This window comes from Microcaecilia unicolor, chromosome 4 (assembly GCF_901765095.1).
Source record: "Microcaecilia unicolor chromosome 4, aMicUni1.1, whole genome shotgun sequence".
NCBI classification, from domain to species: Eukaryota; Metazoa; Chordata; class Amphibia; order Gymnophiona; family Siphonopidae; genus Microcaecilia; species Microcaecilia unicolor.
The window spans coordinates 594,034-610,668 of NC_044034.1; the positions used below are offsets into that span (position 1 = coordinate 594,034).

The 16,635-nt window shown below is 45.2% G+C and overlaps 1 protein-coding gene across 1 annotated transcript in view; it reads left to right on the forward strand.

Annotated features, from left to right (window-relative positions):
• The window catches only part of DCHS1 (dachsous cadherin-related 1), a 280,595-nt gene that overhangs the window by 42,795 nt on the left and 221,165 nt on the right, over positions 1 to 16,635 (forward strand). The gene's annotated exons all lie outside the window — the stretch shown is intronic.

Sequence of the window (16,635 nt, forward strand, 5' to 3'; positions counted from 1 at the left end):
AAGAATGGTTATGATTTGTGTTTTATTGACTTGATATATACCGCTTTTTTTTTTTTAACACATCAATGATTCACTACAGGTCCAAACAAGACAATAAACAGCTGTGGTAGTGTGTACTAGTGACCAGGCATGCGACTTCACAAATACAGCCACACAACGGTTTTATTTGCAAGTAGAAACAAGTGAATCAGCCCTGTTCACCTCCCAGACTGAGTAAAGAAAAAAAAGCAAATCTCCATATATTCTTCCATCAGTTCTGTCCTTGACAGGCTCCACAGTCCTATAATCACTAGTCCTTATCTTCCCAATTAACCCAGCCCAGACTTAGTTCTGGACAGTCTCATGGGTTCGAATCTCATAAGTCAAGGAAGAAATTAGCCTATCTGGCAGTATTCTGTTACTTCATAGGCAATCTCTGGAGGCACAGGTGGGAGCAGTTTGTGCCTTACCTGGGGGGGGGGGGGGGGTCCATCTTTGGACACTATAACCAATATTCCGTCTATGCTGGGTGGGTGTCCTCCACCTACATTCTTGCCAGTGGCGGTTCTGTTTCAATATATTTTCAATAGTGAGGGACAGGCAAGTTCTGAGGACTCCAGAAGACCTGCTTTCCCCTCGTGATTAGCCTGATATTGAAGCATCACCCCCTACTAGCAGGAATGTGTTAGAGGACTCAATCACAGCTTAGAGAGAACATTGATTGCAATCCTAGCCTTTTGAAAACTCTTCTGGAGAACCTCTTCTCCTGCCCTGGGCCTGTCTTCCAACACTGCGGCCTCAGGGTTAAAACATACTTGGAGAATCTCTTATGCTTTACTTGGGGCATCCCTGTCCTGTTCTGCCATAGGGCTTTGAACCTCCTCCTCACCTGAGACCTACCTTCCTTACTAAGCAGGCTATGTCTCCCTACTTTAAGGTAGCTTAATGTCAGCCTCAATGAGGGAGTGTCTTTAAGAAACACCAAGCTTATATCACCCACTCCCTCACAACAATTCAGTACAAAAATCTGGTTGCAGCAAACCTTAATAAGAAGAGCCAGGGTATAAATATACAAGTGCTCTATGAAGACATGTATTACATAATAATATAGTAAAGGACGGCAGATAATGACCTGCACGGTGCACCCAATTTTTCTAACAGTATTATACCACACATATCACAAATAACAATGTACAAGCATGTTATCCACATGTTTAACAATAGAATCTGGGGACAAACGAATCAAATGCTTTCTTAAATAGCCAGGATTTATCATAAGCTCTAAAAATAGAATAAGTTAAATCTTTCCTTAATCCATCTGGATAGGAATTCCATGGCAGTGGCCCTGAAAACTCAAGGCAATTTTAAGTATTTTTTCAAGATGCAATCTCACCAGAAATGGAATTGCTAGCAAATGTCAATCTGCAGACCTCAAAGTGTGAGAGAATGAGTAAAGAATTGTTTGTTTACTAGATGGGCAAATAAGTTGCTTAGGAACAATACTTTGTAAACAATTTTAGCAACTTAGACTGAATTAAATTTAACAAGTAGCCAATGATGCTCTTGCAAAAAGAGGAGTAACATGATCAAATCTCTACACATGATATCCTAGGAGGCTCATTATCAAAGCAGATAGACTTACAAAGGTACATATGTTACTAAGAGGCTGATTTCAGAGCACTTAGACTTACTAAGAGCCTCATTATCAAAGCACATAGAATTATAAAGAGGGGCATAATCGAACGGGGACGACCATCTCTAAGGGCACCCATCTATAAGGACATCCGGCAAAGGGGCGGGGAAACCCTTATTATCGAAACAAGATGGGCGTCCATCTTTCGTTTCGACAATACGGTCGGGGACGCCTAAATCTCAACATTTAGGTCGACCTTAGAGATGGTCGACCTAAATGTTGAGATGGTCGACCTTAGAGATGGTTGTCCCCAGTTTTCGGTGATAATGGAAACCGAGGATGCCCATCTCAAAAATGACCAAATCCAAGGCATTTGGTCGTGGGAGGAGCCAGCATTCGTAGTGCACTGGTCCCCCTGACATGCCAGGACACCAACCGGGCACCCTAGGGGGCACTGTAGTGGACTTCACAAATTGCTCCCAGGTGCATAGCTCCCTTACCTTGGGTGCTGAGCCCCCCAACCCCACTCCCCACAACTGTACACCACTACCATAGCCCTAAGGGGTGAAAGGGGGTACCTACATGTGGGTACAGTGGGTTTTGAAGGGCTCACATTTACCAGCACAAGTGTAACAGGTAGGGGGGGATGGGCGTTGCTCCGCCTGCCTAAAGTGCACTGCACCCACTAAAACTGCTCCAGTGACCTGCATACTGCTGTCATGGAGCTGGGTGTGACATTTGAGGCTGGCATAGAGCCTGGCAAAAAAAATGTTTTAATTTTTTTTTTCTTAGGGTGGGAGGGGGTTGGTGACCACTGGGGGAGTAAGGGGAGGCCATCCCCGATTCCCTCCGGTGGTCATCTGGTCAGTTTGGGCACCTTTTTGAGGTTTGGTCGTGAAAAAAAATGGACCAAGTAAAGTCGACCAAATGCTCGTCAGGGACGCCCTTCTTTTTTCCATTATCGGCCGAGGACACCCATCTCTTAAGCATGCCCCAGTCCCGCCTTCGCTACGCCTCCGACATGCCCCCGTGAACTTTGGTCATCCCCGTGATGGACTGCAGTTGAGGGCGCCCAAAATGGGCTTTCGATTATGCCGATTTGGGCGACCCTGAGAGAAGGACGCCATCTCCCGATTTGTGTCAGAAGATGGGCGCCCTTCTCTTTCGAAAATAAGCCTGAAAGTATCACATGATCTGTTCCATATATGTTATGTTCCATGTTTGTAATCATGTATGTATGCACCTTAACACAATACCATTTGTAATTCTGCTACCCGGAAATTGCAACCGCCATTACGGCAAATGTAAGCCACATTGAGCCTGCAAATTGGTGGGAAAATGTGGGATACAAATGCTACAAATAAATAAATAAATAAAATTATCAAAGCACATAGACTTATAGAGTAACATATGTTACTAAGAAGCTCATTATCAAAGCACGTAGACTTACAAAGTTACTTACAGTGGGGGAAATAAGTATTTGATCCCTTGCTGATTTTGTAAGTTTGCCCACTGACAAAGACATGAGCAGCCCATAATTGAAGGGTAGGTTATTGGTAACAGTGAGAGATAGCACATCACAAATTAAATCCGGAAAATCACATTGTGGAAAGTATATGAATTTATTTGCATTCTGCAGAGGGAAATAAGTATTTGATCCCTCTGGCAAACAAGACCTAATACTTGGTGGCAAAACCCTTGTTGGCAAGCACAGCGGTCAGACGTCTTCTGTAGTTGATGATGAGGTTTGCACACATGTCAGGAGGAATTTTGGTCCACTCCTCTTTGCAGATCATCTCTAAATCATTAAGAGTTCTGGGCTGTCGCTTGGCAACTCGCAGCTTCAGCTCCCTCCATAAGTTTTCAATGGGATTAAGGTCTGGTGACTGGCTAGGCCACTCCATGACCCTAATGTGCTTCTTCCTGAGCCACTCCTTTGTTGCCTTGGCTGTATGTTTTGGGTCATTGTCGTGCTGGAAGACCCAGCCACGACCCATTTTTAAGGCCCTGGCGGAGGGAAGGAGGTTGTCACTCAGAATTGTACGGTACATGGCCCCATCCATTCTCCCATTGATGCGGTGAAGTAGTCCTGTGCCCTTAGCAGAGAAACACCCCCAAAACATAACATTTCCGCCTCCATGCTTGACAGTGGGGACGGTGTTCTTTGGGTCATAGGCAGCATTTCTCTTCCTCCAAACACGGCGAGTTGAGTTCATGCCAAAGAGCTCAATTTTTGTCTCATCTGACCACAGCACCTTCTCCCAATCACTCTCGGCATCATCCAGGTGTTCACTGGCAAACTTCAGACGGGCCGTCACATGTGCCTTCCGGAGCAGGGGGACCTTGCGGGCACTGCAGGATTGCAATCCGTTATGTCGTAATGTGTTACCAATGGTTTTTGTGGTGACAGTGGTCCCAGCTGCCTTGAGATCATTGACAAGTTCCCCCCTTGTAGTTGTAGGCTGATTTCTAACCTTCCTCATGATCAAGGATACCCCACGAGGTGAGATTTGCGTGGAGCCCCAGATCTTTGTCGATTGACAGTCATTTTGTACTTCTTCCATTTTCTTACTATGGCACCAACAGTTGTCTCCTTCTCGCCCAGCGTCTTACTGATGGTTTTGTAGCCCATTCCAGCCTTGTGCAGGTGTATGATCTTGTCCCTGACATCCTTAGACAGCTCCTTGCTCTTGGCCATTTTGTAGAGGTTAGAGTCTGACTGATTCACTGAGTCTGTGGACAAGTGTCTTTCATACAGGTGACCATTGCCGACAGCTGTCTGTCATGCAGGTAACGAGTTGATTTGGAGCATCTACCTGGTCTGTAGGGGCCAGATCTCTTACTGGTTGGTGGGGGATCAAATACTTATTTCCCTCTGCAGAATGCAAATAAATTCATATACTTTCCACAATGTGATTTTCTGGATTTAATTTGTGATGTGCTATCTCTCACTGTTACCAATAACCTACCCTTCAATTATGGGCTGCTCATGTCTTTGTCAGTGGGCAAACTTACAAAATCAGCAAGGGATCAAATACTTATTTCCCCCACTGTATGTTACTAACCGCCTGATTTTCGAAAGAGATCGCCGGTCATCTTCCGACATAAATCGGGAGATGGCCGGTGATTTCCTGAAGTCGGCCAAATCGGGTTAATCGAAATCCAATTTTGGCCGGCTTCAACTGCGTTCCGTCACAGGGCCGGCGAAAGTTCAAGGGGGCGTGTCGGCTTGGTAGCGAAGGCGGGATGGGGGCGTGCGTTGAGATGGCCGGCTTCGCCCGATAATGGAAAAAAGAAAGCCGGCCTTCATGAGAATTTGGTCCGCTTCATTTGGACCCTTTTTTTTTCAGGTCCATGTCCCAAAAAAGTGCCCGAACTGACCAGATGACCACTGGAGGGAATCGGGAATCACCTCCCCTGACTCCCCCAGTGGTCACTAACCCCCTCCCACCCTCAAGAAAACAACTTTCAAAACGTTTTTTGTATACAGGTCCCTGGAGCAATTTTATTGGGTGCAGTGGACTTCAGGCAGGTGGACCCAGGCCCATCCCCCCTACCTTTTACACTTGTGGTGGTAAATGGGAGCCCTCCAACCCCCCCCCCCCAAAACCCACTGTACCCACATGTAGGTGCCCCCCTTCACCCCTTAGGGCTATGGTAATGGTGTAGAGTTGTGGGGAGTGGGTTTTGGGGGGGGGGGATTTGGGGGGCTAAACAACCAAGGTAAGGGAGCTATGCACCTGGGAGCTATTTTTGTTAATTATTTTACTTTTTAGAAGTGCCCCCTAGGGTGCCCGGTTGGTGTCCTGGCATTTGAGGGGGACCAGTGCACTACGAATCCTGGCCCCTCCCATGACCAAGTTTTGGATTTGGTCGGGTTTGAGATTGCCGGCTTCGGTTTCCATTATGGGCAAAAACCGAGGCTGACCATCTCAAACTCGGCCATCTCTGACATTTGGGCGGCCCCAACCGTATTATCGAAAAAAAAGATGGCCAGCCATCTTTTTTGAAAATACGGTTGGCTCTGCCCTTTCTCGGCGCTATCCTCGGAGATGGCCGGCCATATAGATGGCTGGTGCCGTTCGATTATCCCCCTCTAAGAGGCTCATTTTCAGGGCAGATAGACTTATTCTTTTGCGCTTGCAAGGCGAGATGTTATGGAGGGAGGAATGTCAGCTCAGCATGGGACGCAGGGAGAGTCCCCACTTTCGGGGGATACATTGCTATCCCCCTCTGACTAGACTGTCATTGGAATGCTTTTGTGTTTCACTTATATATTTTGATATTTATTATATTTTTTTTCTGATCTGAAGGGTTACTTTTGAAAGCTAATCAAAAAATGTATTAAGTTAGTCCAATAAAAAAGGTATCATCTTATTTTCTTTTTTATGTTTTGATTTATTTCTACTTATTACCTTTAAAAGTGGATTGACATAGGCACCTACTTCATCGCCCATCCTAGGCCATTTTTTTTAAAGGCATTATTTATATGGAACTCTGCCATTTGTATAAACGCCTTTTAAAAATTGCCCTTTGTGTCTTCTGCCAGCTCTTGCTGTTCTTCCCAAACTTGTATCTCCTGACAGTCTCCAGAAGCTTCCTTAGGTCCACTGTGTATTGTGAATCTGAGAAACAGGGGTGATATGATACAGACTTTCAAATATTTGAAAGGTATTAATCCACAAACAAACCTTTTCCAGAGATGACAATGTGGTAGAACTAAGGACATGAATTGAGGAATCCTGTTTAGATGGAATGGATCCAAAGAAGCTTAGGGGAGATTGGGTGGCAACACCAGTAATTGGGAAGCAAAGCCAGTGTTGGGCAGACTTCTACGGTCTGTGCCCTGAAAATGACAGGGACAGGTCAAGACCAGGTATACATATGGAGTATCACAAACCATGTGTAATGAGTTTATTTTGTTGGGCAGACTGGATGGACCGTACAGGTCTTTATCTGCCATCATCTCTCGATATAAAAGGAAGCACCAACGTTCTATGAAGCCTCCAGCCGGAAGTGTGAAGGGGGAGAGATATCCGGTTTCCCCATGAGTGTCTGCCCCGCCCTCGCTCTCTCAGTTACACAAACAGTGAAGGAAAACACAGCAAAGCACGAAATCAAATCGCTCTCTCTGTAACAGTGAAGGACTCAGAGGGGGGAGGGGAGAAGAGGGCAGAGGGCAGGGACACACACACTCCCACATGCACACAGAAGAAAACCTTGCTAGCCCCCGTTTCTTTTGCATCAGAAACGGGGCTTTTTTACTAGTTTACTATGTTACTGTGTGCCTTTTGTTCTTTCGTTCAGAGAATATATGGTCCATCCTTACCTCTGACTTAATAAATTGAGCTCCCTCGACTCTCTTCTCTCCCTCTTTTCATTCACCCTCTCCTACCATTGGTTTCTGTTTCTGTGTTTAGAGGATGGAGCATAGGGTTCAGCAGGCAGAGTAAGGACAGAAAGAAACATGTTCCCAGAGCACATTTGTTCTGCATAGCCAGTGAAGACTGATGAATGTGTCTCTACACCCCAGATGGACTGAGTGTGTCAGGGGAAATCTGGGCAGTGCAATGGATGGAGTTAGACCAGGTTCGCCACAAGTTCTGCTGGATTGTGGAGGGCTTAATTTGTTACAGCTAGGTTTATGGATGCACAGCCTGAATCTGCTGACTCAAAACTTGTGTTTAATTTGGAAAATCAGCATAGTGGTCAAACTTGTGTTAAATACGACTGCCATAGCCATGGGGATTAACTCAGTCCAAACATGTCTGACATCTGCTGTGAGTTGTGTATCAAACTCTGTTACTGCTGAGCCAAAATGTGAGATCCTGACCCTGGACATGAATGTTAGTGTCTGAGAAAGCAAGGGAACTGTCTCTGAAATTTGTCTCCATGGCTGGAAAAAGAATTGGAAAAGTTAGGCACAAGCCAAAATTTGTAGGAGCTGGGAAAATGATTTTCTTTCTTTATGATTTACTGTTTTTAAGTTTGCATTTCTCTTGGTGTTTCATTTTGCTTAATGTCCTCTCTTTTCACTTACTTTTTAAAGGAGCTTTTCTTTTCTTTACTTTTCACTTCCTGTGTCTATCTCTTATTTTCTCTTTACCTAACCAGCTGGCATTTCTTCCTCTTGGATGCCTGCTGTATCTCTCCGCATAGCTGGAAGGGCCCAGGCAGGGTCTCAAAATCTCCTCCCAGGAACATATATGGGGTCCAGAAGCATCACCTCCTATACCCAGCTTCTGTAGCTTCCAGGAATTAATTGCTAGATATGGACATACCTGGTTCAGTTCATAAAGTTTAAGCTTTCCTGATTCTGACAGAGATCAGGTTTAGTAACACCCACTGAATACTTCCTGTTGCTTGAGGTCATAGTTCTCCCACAGGCGGTACAGAATACGTATACTGAAGACCATCTTCAGCAAGGTGGAGAAAATCCCTGTGATTCCCAGCAAACAGAAGAGAGAAGAAAGCAAAGGTAGACATTTTTTGACTCTGGAAATTGATTAGACAAGTGGTTGTCTTACCCCACGTAGACCTACTAGGTTATCCAAAGATGCAGCATAACTCCTTGCAGGTAGGCAGAGCATAGCTGCTAAGATGATTACTGGCCATAAAAGCATGGAACGGGCCACTGTATTGCTTCCTGCTCCTTACTGGCTGCCGTTGGTTCTGTGAATGGCTCTGTGCTGTCTTCAGCTCCATATCGGGCAATAAGTCCTTTCATGTACCCTTTACTGTAGTCAAGGTCTTTAGCCTTATCTGTGCCAAATTAGCAGCCTGATTTCACGTTGAAAACTGCCTAAGGAACAGTTATGGTACTTTTCCCCAGTTAAATGACACCATACTTTTTAAAACTGAGAAAAGTGGATATTTCCAATTCACAACCCAGCCCTGACCCCAGGAACAACAACCCCCACTTCAGCTATAAATCCACCTAAGGGATGATGTGTAATGTGAGAATCACCATGTGCTGCCAGTGTGGCACAGTTATGAGTTATCTTGTTGGGCAGACTGGCTGGACCGTGCAGGTCTTTCTCTGTCGTCATCTACTATTAGCATTCACTAATTCCATATTCAACAGCTAATGTGGAAAATGCCATTGTGGGGTGAGTAAAGAGTAGGTACCTCACGTTACAGTTACTCCTTAATTCTATAAAGGTTACCAAAAGTTGCCCTATTTGTGTTCTTAATTTAATTGAATAATGAGCTAATTAACACCAGTTGGCTTTTAACAAACAATTATTGACACAAATTGGATTTAATTAGCATTTATGCATGTAAATTTAGGCGCGGGATTCGTCCTGGAAATAGGAGGATCATGGGCATTTCAGGGTAGATTGTGGGCTTGGTTTCTGGTTATGTCTGCAATTATAGAATAAGGGCACTCCACGCCTAAATTTAGAGGTGGGTATTTGCACCACATTTTTGTTGGGACTTAAGTGCTATTCTATAAACCGCATCTAACTTAAGAGGAGTGTAGCTCACACCTTTTTCAGTAGTAGCTGAGTTACATTAAAGTACACTGGGTATTTCTCTGTCCCAGGAGGGCTCACAATCTAATTTTGTACCTGAGGCAACAGAGGGTTAAGCGACTTGCCCAAGATCACAAGGAGCAGCAATTATCTGCCATACCAACTTTCGCTCTGCATTAACTGCATGACAGCCCTCCCAAAAATGCATTAATTTGCATTAATTTTGGCTATCATTGTGTGGTACCTGCACATCCTTAGTGCCGCTAAGTAAATATGCCTGATACTATGCAGTTTTCAAAAAGTCTATTTCCACTGACTCTTACTGAGTCTTGAGATTCTGTGAATAATACTCTATCATAGTTTTTTTGTGAGGATTTGGAAATTTTCTGTCTGCTAAATTAGAGAAGTGACCACTTTCCTCTCTGCCTTCTCTGCTAACCAACTTTTATTTAGAACCATTGAGTACTTTTGATGAAAGAGCCTGGGTCTGAAGGACAGGCAGTGACTGGTTATGTGTTTATTGTTTACCGAGATTTTAAGGAAAAAAAACAATGATGATGTGCCAATTTGTTCTGTTTTTATTTTAGCAGCTGAAAGGATATCTCTCCTGAGAATCAATTGTCTAACTATAATAGAGATCTTCAGGTCAATATTGAAAAGCACTTTGCAGCCAGGATCAGCTTCTCTAAAAAAATTTCCAGTGGGCTAAACAGATAATGCTGGGCATATCCCAGGCTCGACTTAACTTCCTAGGTTTTCCACTAATCTGTTTCCCCCAACCCTTCATATTCCTCAGTTTTGCTCGTTCTAAGATGCAGATCTAAAATGGGGGCTTAGCCATGGGCATGAAATGGGTGGGTTGTGAGCATTCCTAGAATTTACAAACTGGTTTATAGAATATGCCTGTTCCACTCATAATTTAGGCGGTGTTTTCACCAGGTTTTTGTTGGCGTAAATGGCCGCAACTAAATATAGTCACAGAAAATGGCTGTTGGCTGTATTCTATAAACTACGCCTAAATTTAGGTTTATTCTATAAACTGCACCTAAATTTAGCCACGGTTTATAGAATACAGCTAGGCATATCTTTTTCAGCGCCAATTTTTTAGGCGTGATATATAGAATCTAGCCCCAAACATGGCAGTAATATTGATCAAAACTAGAAAGCATATATTGCCAATTTCAAAATCCTTTCAAACTGAATCAAAGCAAGACAGCTTAATAACATTTCTACACAGGAGGAAGGGAGTGATTAACACAACAGTACATTTTGTTTGGTCCCAGTGGTCTTGCCAAGGTCTCCTGTCCATCTTCCCTATGTGCCCCTATCTGTCCCCTTCCTTTGCCAGCATCGCCCCTCTCTCTTCTCCCTCTTTGCCAGCATTGTCCCCTGTGCTTCTCTCTCTTCCCTCTTTGCCAACATTGCCTCTCATTCCCCTCCCTCTCCCCCCTTTACCAGCATCACTCCTGTGTCACTATGCTCCCGTGTCCAGCATCTCTGTCTCTTCTATTCCTCCCACACTGGACTGCACCACCCCACCCCAAGGTCGGGCAGCATTTTCTCTCTGTCCTTTTGCTGGTAGTCTAGTCAGTCTTCTCTCTGCCGCATCCCACCTCCAGTAATGCAAATTCCTGTTTATGTGGTAGAGAGAAGGACCTGTGATTGGCTGGAGGCAGTCAATTGCTTCCACCTGCCAGCCAATAACTCCAAGGCAAGTAGAGTACTGTTGTGGGGGCGGAGAATGTTAGAAGGGAGGGAAATATTCTGGATCTGCTCGGGGGAGGGACTGACAGCAGGTTGGCTTTGTTATCAGTCATCTGGGCTGCTAGGGCTCGATGGCTGCAGCATCAGTAAAAAAAATACTGGCCAGTTTTGAGGGTGCTGGGCAGACTTATACGGTCTGTGCCCTGAAAAGGACAGGTACAAATCAAGGTAAGGTATACACAAAAAGTAGCACATGTGAGTTTATCTTGTTGGGCAGACTGGGTGGACCATGCAAGTCTTTTTCTGCCGTCATCTACTATGTTACTATGTTACTATGTAGTAACTAGGACTCATTGCATACAATGGGACCTATGCTAAAATAGTATGAGTTAGTGGTAAAATCGCATGTCGTAACGGTGGCCTACATTGATACCTCTGCCCCTTAAATATCTCTGAGGCATAAATGCATAGGAGGTGAGTCTCTTTCCATTGAAATGAAGCGCTGGAAGAGGGGGCATAGGTTGAAGGTGAAATGGTGGTGAATTTGTGGAATGGCCTCACAATGGAGGTGGTGGAGATGGAGAGCTTGGCACAAGTACATAGGATCTGTAAGGGAGTGAGAGGGAGAGTAGATGGCACAGATGGGCAGATTGGATAGGTCACATCTGCCTTTATTTTCAGTGTTTCTCTATTTCTAATTTCAAACAATTTTTATTGTTTTTAGAAACATAACACAGAAATGAACAATACAGCAGAATATTGATACAAGAATCATTTCCTTGTCATCAAGCAGATGCAGCCATTACAGATGGGTTGTGTCCATCAACCAGCAGAGGGAGATAGAGAGCACACTTTTTCAGTGCCTCATACCAGCGTGCTCCACTGCCTCTCTTCAGTATTTTCTATCTCCCCTAGCAGAGTGGCTGCAGCTTCTTCGAGCTCCATCTAAAATCTGCCTGGAGGTTGCTCCTGTGCTTTTGCCAGTTGTTAGCAGGGGTGTTGGAGGCTATAGCAGCTTCACTTTAAAGGCACTGTTGTAAATTGAGGGGTCCCGAGCCCCCCCAAGAAGGCTGAAGTGACCTTAAATCTGACTCCATCTCTAAATAGCACTAGTACTGGGGTAATCAAGGAGTTGTGAAGTTCTAAAAGGAATTGCCACTAAGGGAGACGTTAGGTCTAAGGAAAAGATACCAGCCTTATGACAAACTGGATTTAGATTACAAGTTACACAATGCAGAGAAAGATAGCCTGATACAGCAAAAGCATTTATACTTACAGCCTCTGATCATAAAGTGAAGTCCACAAATCATCATTTGGGATGAGGAGTTTATTTGCCAAGATACAAGTCAAATCAGTGATTGACAACAGGCACGTACAATCAATTAGTTATAGGAATATAATCCATCTGCAAACAGGTGTTAATTAGTTCCTAATCTTTTATAATTTCTTTTACCAATTAAAGGTTTTACAAGGGAAAGCAATTAGGTAATTTGTCAATTCTGCTGGTCACATTGGTTTCCCTTGGAGAGAGAGAGTGGCAACCCTTCTCTCTAGCTTAAATCAGGAAATACCTTGATTTTTATAGGTGCCCTCAGGATATGGATAATATGACAGTAGATATACCTGATTGGATCTATGCTAATGTCATGGTTGTCACTGATTGGCTCATGCTAATGAGTAGCTTCTATCTTGCTAACATGGTTTTGTCTTTAACTCGCTTGACCACAAATCTTAAGCAAGACCCTGCATCCAGCTACACCTTTCCTTTCTCACACCATGGCTGACCACAATCCTGCTCACAGGAAAGTCTCATTTCTCAACTTGTTTTTCTAACTTACATTAGAGAAAATTCCACTTTGTAACAGATACGGCTTCCATTTTGTGCTGAAATCCTCCATTTTGTTTCCATATCTATTAACCTAACTTTTCCTAATTTAGCTTATTTAGGCCTCAATCCGGACTACAAACTAGGCCATACTTTTCCAGTAAGCTCCCAGTTATGTCAGCCATCAGATTTCTGACTCAGCCAAGGTCTGTAATAGCCTGAGCTCTGTGACTGGGCCCGCCACCATTCCAGTGGGGGGGTCTCTGGCTGTACCATAATTATACATTCCCCACTTGTCACCCCATCTGGGGAGGGGTGACACAAAGCTCGTCAAGCTTGTCATCATCCATTCCAGAAGGTGGCAAGCTATCAAACGAGAGGGCGAGTTTTGGTCTTACAAATTGCTAGAAAGTATGGTGCAAGATAGGAAACTTCATTCTCAGGTGATATATTATTTGGGGTGTATGGAATTCCCTTTATATTACCCAATCCCTTGGGCCTTAATCTTGATGTCACCCCTCTTGAGACTTGCTCAAACCTGTAGTGAGAAAGGTTTTATGAATGGGACAAATCCATGAGTTCATCTACAAAATCTCATGAAGTATCGGTATGTGGGTAATAGCAATTTCAGGTGGATCATACTAATAAACACTTTCAGGTCTTTCTATGGCTTCTATTGTATCTGTTGCATAGTGCATGGGGAGATAATCTAATGTATCTGTCTCAGTGGTCCTGGGAAGGAATAGTGGTTTTGAGTAAGCATTGTTATGGGCTCAACAAATATATGGTTAGTACTCTGATTGCAGGCTGTTTTAGGTTGCAGGTATTCAGAATCCTTAAACAGGTCGGAATTCCTGGACCTTACTATTACTCATCATTGGCATCCAATCATGAGCACTAAAAAGTGGATAGCAAGTATGAGGTTGCCTCATACAGCAAAAATGGTCAATCCTAGGAAAATTTATATTAACAAAGGTCATGCATAGATCTTGACATATGCACAATGACCTGGAAGTATGGGAAGCATTTTATATATCCGTTACCCCACTTGGAGCTTAGTCAAACCTACAGAAAGACATGCAACTTAAGTAAGCCTACACCAGAGTTAAACAATTGCATAACTGGTTGATACTAACAGGGTTTACACCTACATTATGATATCTTACCCAGTATTAGGGTTTGTTGTTACCCTTGTATCTGAGCAATATCAACTTCAATTTAAATTACATAAACAGAAATAACGGGGAAACTCTTAGAAAAACAATAAGAACAATAAAGGAAATAATAGGAAAATAAAAATAAAACCTTTTCAATATATAGACAGGATTACTGCTAAACTGAAAATAAAACAAGATATGAATCTATAATGTCCATAAACAGCAACAGTAAATCTCTAATTAAGTATCAGTTGGTTCTGAATTCTCTTTCATCGATCATGGTTGAGGCGGTGGAAGTGCAGAAGAAGCTGGATGATCTAACAGGGCTGGATTTTCCCAGCGACTTGGGCAAGGAATCAGGTCTCTGGCTGTACCATAATTATACAGCACATAGGTTCGCCCTTTCCCTGCCTTTCCTACTCACCTGGGCCTCCGGAGTTCTATTTACCTCTGCTTTCCTCACAGCGTTAAAAAAAAAAAAAGTGCTTAGACGCTGGAACAGAGGTTTTTCCTTGCCTTTTTCTGTGGGACCGGAGCTGTGATACTTGGTCCAGTGAGGTAAGAGTGTTTTCTGACTCCTCCGGGGTGGGCGATTTGGCGCGAACCCCCATTTTGAATTTTACCACCGTTTTCGGCGATGGCTGAGGAGACAGTAAAGCGCTGTTCCAAGTGTGGCAAGCGCAGATCAGCAGCGGGGCTCTGTAAATCGTGCTGTACAGACATTAGAGCCGGCCCGAGTATGGCGAGCGACGATTCTTCGCGCTCTGAGCTGGCAGCGGGCGCCATTTCGAATTTACCACATGGCACGACCTCCGCTGAGACGGAGAGTCCTGAGCCCGGGGGGGAGGCCTCTGAGTGAGGCTGATATGAGAGCTACTAACCTCGGCAGAGTTCTGGGTGCCCAGGGTGAGTTTTTCTCCCCTGATTTTATTAATGCATAAAGCATACATGCTTAAAAGAGCTCTCCCACAAAGCCTGGCATGGGCCTCTTCTAATGCCCCCCGGTGGATTCTAGCCTGGGTATGCCCTCTGAGGCGTTATTCCCTGATAATTGGCAGAATCTGAAGCGCAGAAGGGCTCATTCCCCTTCAGAGAGTGCTGCACCTCCATTCCCCCCCCCCCCCCCCCCCCCCCCGTAGTCGGGCTGCGAGGATTCGGAGGACTCTGGCAGACCTTCATGGTCTGAGGAGCCAGAGTCTGGTACAGAAGTGACTCAGGATCTAGATGATCCCTCCGCGGTGAGGATTTTCCACCGTGATGAGCTGCCAGCGCTTATTTCTGATGCCCTGCAGGCTCTCTCTATTGAGGACCCTGCCAGTGGCACAGCCTCCTCTGTGAATCCTAGGATGGCTAGTAGCAAAAAGCCTGCTCGAGCCTTTCCTTTGCATGACTCCATCCAAGAGCTTATTTCGGCTCAATGGGCTGACCCCGAGGGACCTTTGAAAGTTTCCAGGGCTATGGGGCAATTATACCCTCTGAGTGAGGAGCATATGGCTCGCTTTGCTATGCCTAAAGTGGATGCCCTAGTCACAGCTGTGACAAAGAGAACTACCCTCCCTGTTGAAGGAGGTGTTGCCCTGAAGGATATTCAAGACCGTAGACTGGAATCAGCACTTAAACTGTCATTTGAAATTGCAGGTCTCAGTATTCGGGCGTCTGCATGCAGTTGTTATGCTGCTAGAGCCTGCCTGGCTTGGTTGCAACAGGCAGTGGAACAGCCCGGTGATGGAGCGGAGCCCTTTTCAGATGTGGCTCTAAGCAAAGGTTGGTGAAGTTGCCCTTTCAAGGCCTTCTCCTGTTTGGTGAGGAGTTGGAGAAAATTGTGAAGGGCCTGGGTGAGGCTAAGCCCCAGCACTTGCCCGAAGATAGGCCTTGGTCTTTCTCTAAGGGTGCCGCGTTCCACTCCTCTTACAGACCTCGCTTCTGTGAAGCGCGAAGGTACCACCAGGGGCGTTCTGCTGGGTTCACTTTTCGTGTCCGTTTTCAGCAGGAACTCCTTTCGCTCGGACAAACGTTCCACAGCCACTGGCTCAAGGTCTGGAGTTCAGGGGCGACCCTCTCAATGATGGCGCGCCGGCCCTCTCCTCGAGTCCTGTCATCGGAGGATGTCTTTCCCTCTTTGCCGAGGAGTGGGCCAACATTTCCTCAGATCAGTGGGTCTTGGACCTGATCAGAGACGGTTACAAAATAGAATTCGACGCCCTGTAAGAGACGTGTTTGTGGAGTCCTGATGCAGTTCTGCCGCCAAACGGGCGGCGGTAGAGGAGACTTCACAAGGTCTGATTTAGATAGGCGCCCATCTCGCAAAGGTGCCCAAATCGGTATAATCGAAAGCCGATTTTGGGCGTCTTCAACTGCAGTCTGTCGCGGAAACTGGCAAAGTTGATGGGGGCGTGTTGGAGACAAGGTGAAGGCGGGACTCGGGCGTGTTTATCGGCCGAGGAGAGATGGGTGCCTTCGGCCGATAATCGAAAAAAGAAAGGTGTTTTTAGCGCGAATTTGGTTCATTTTTATTGGACCCTTTTTTTTCACGAATGAGTCCCAAAAAAGTGCCCTAAATGACCATATGACCTCCGAAGGGAATCAGGGATGATCACCCCTGACTCCCCCAGTGGTCACTAACCCCCTCCCAGCATAAAAAAAACAACTTTAACAACTTTTTTTTCCAGCCTGTATGCCAGCCTCAAATGCCATACCCAGCTCCATCACAGCAGTATGCAGGTCCCTGGAGCAGTTGTTAGTGGGTGCAGTGGACTTCACTCAGGTGGAGCCAGGCCCATCCCCCCTACCTGTTACACTTGTGGTAGTAAATGGGAGCCCTCCAAACCGCCCCCAAAACCCACTGTACCCACATGTAGGTGC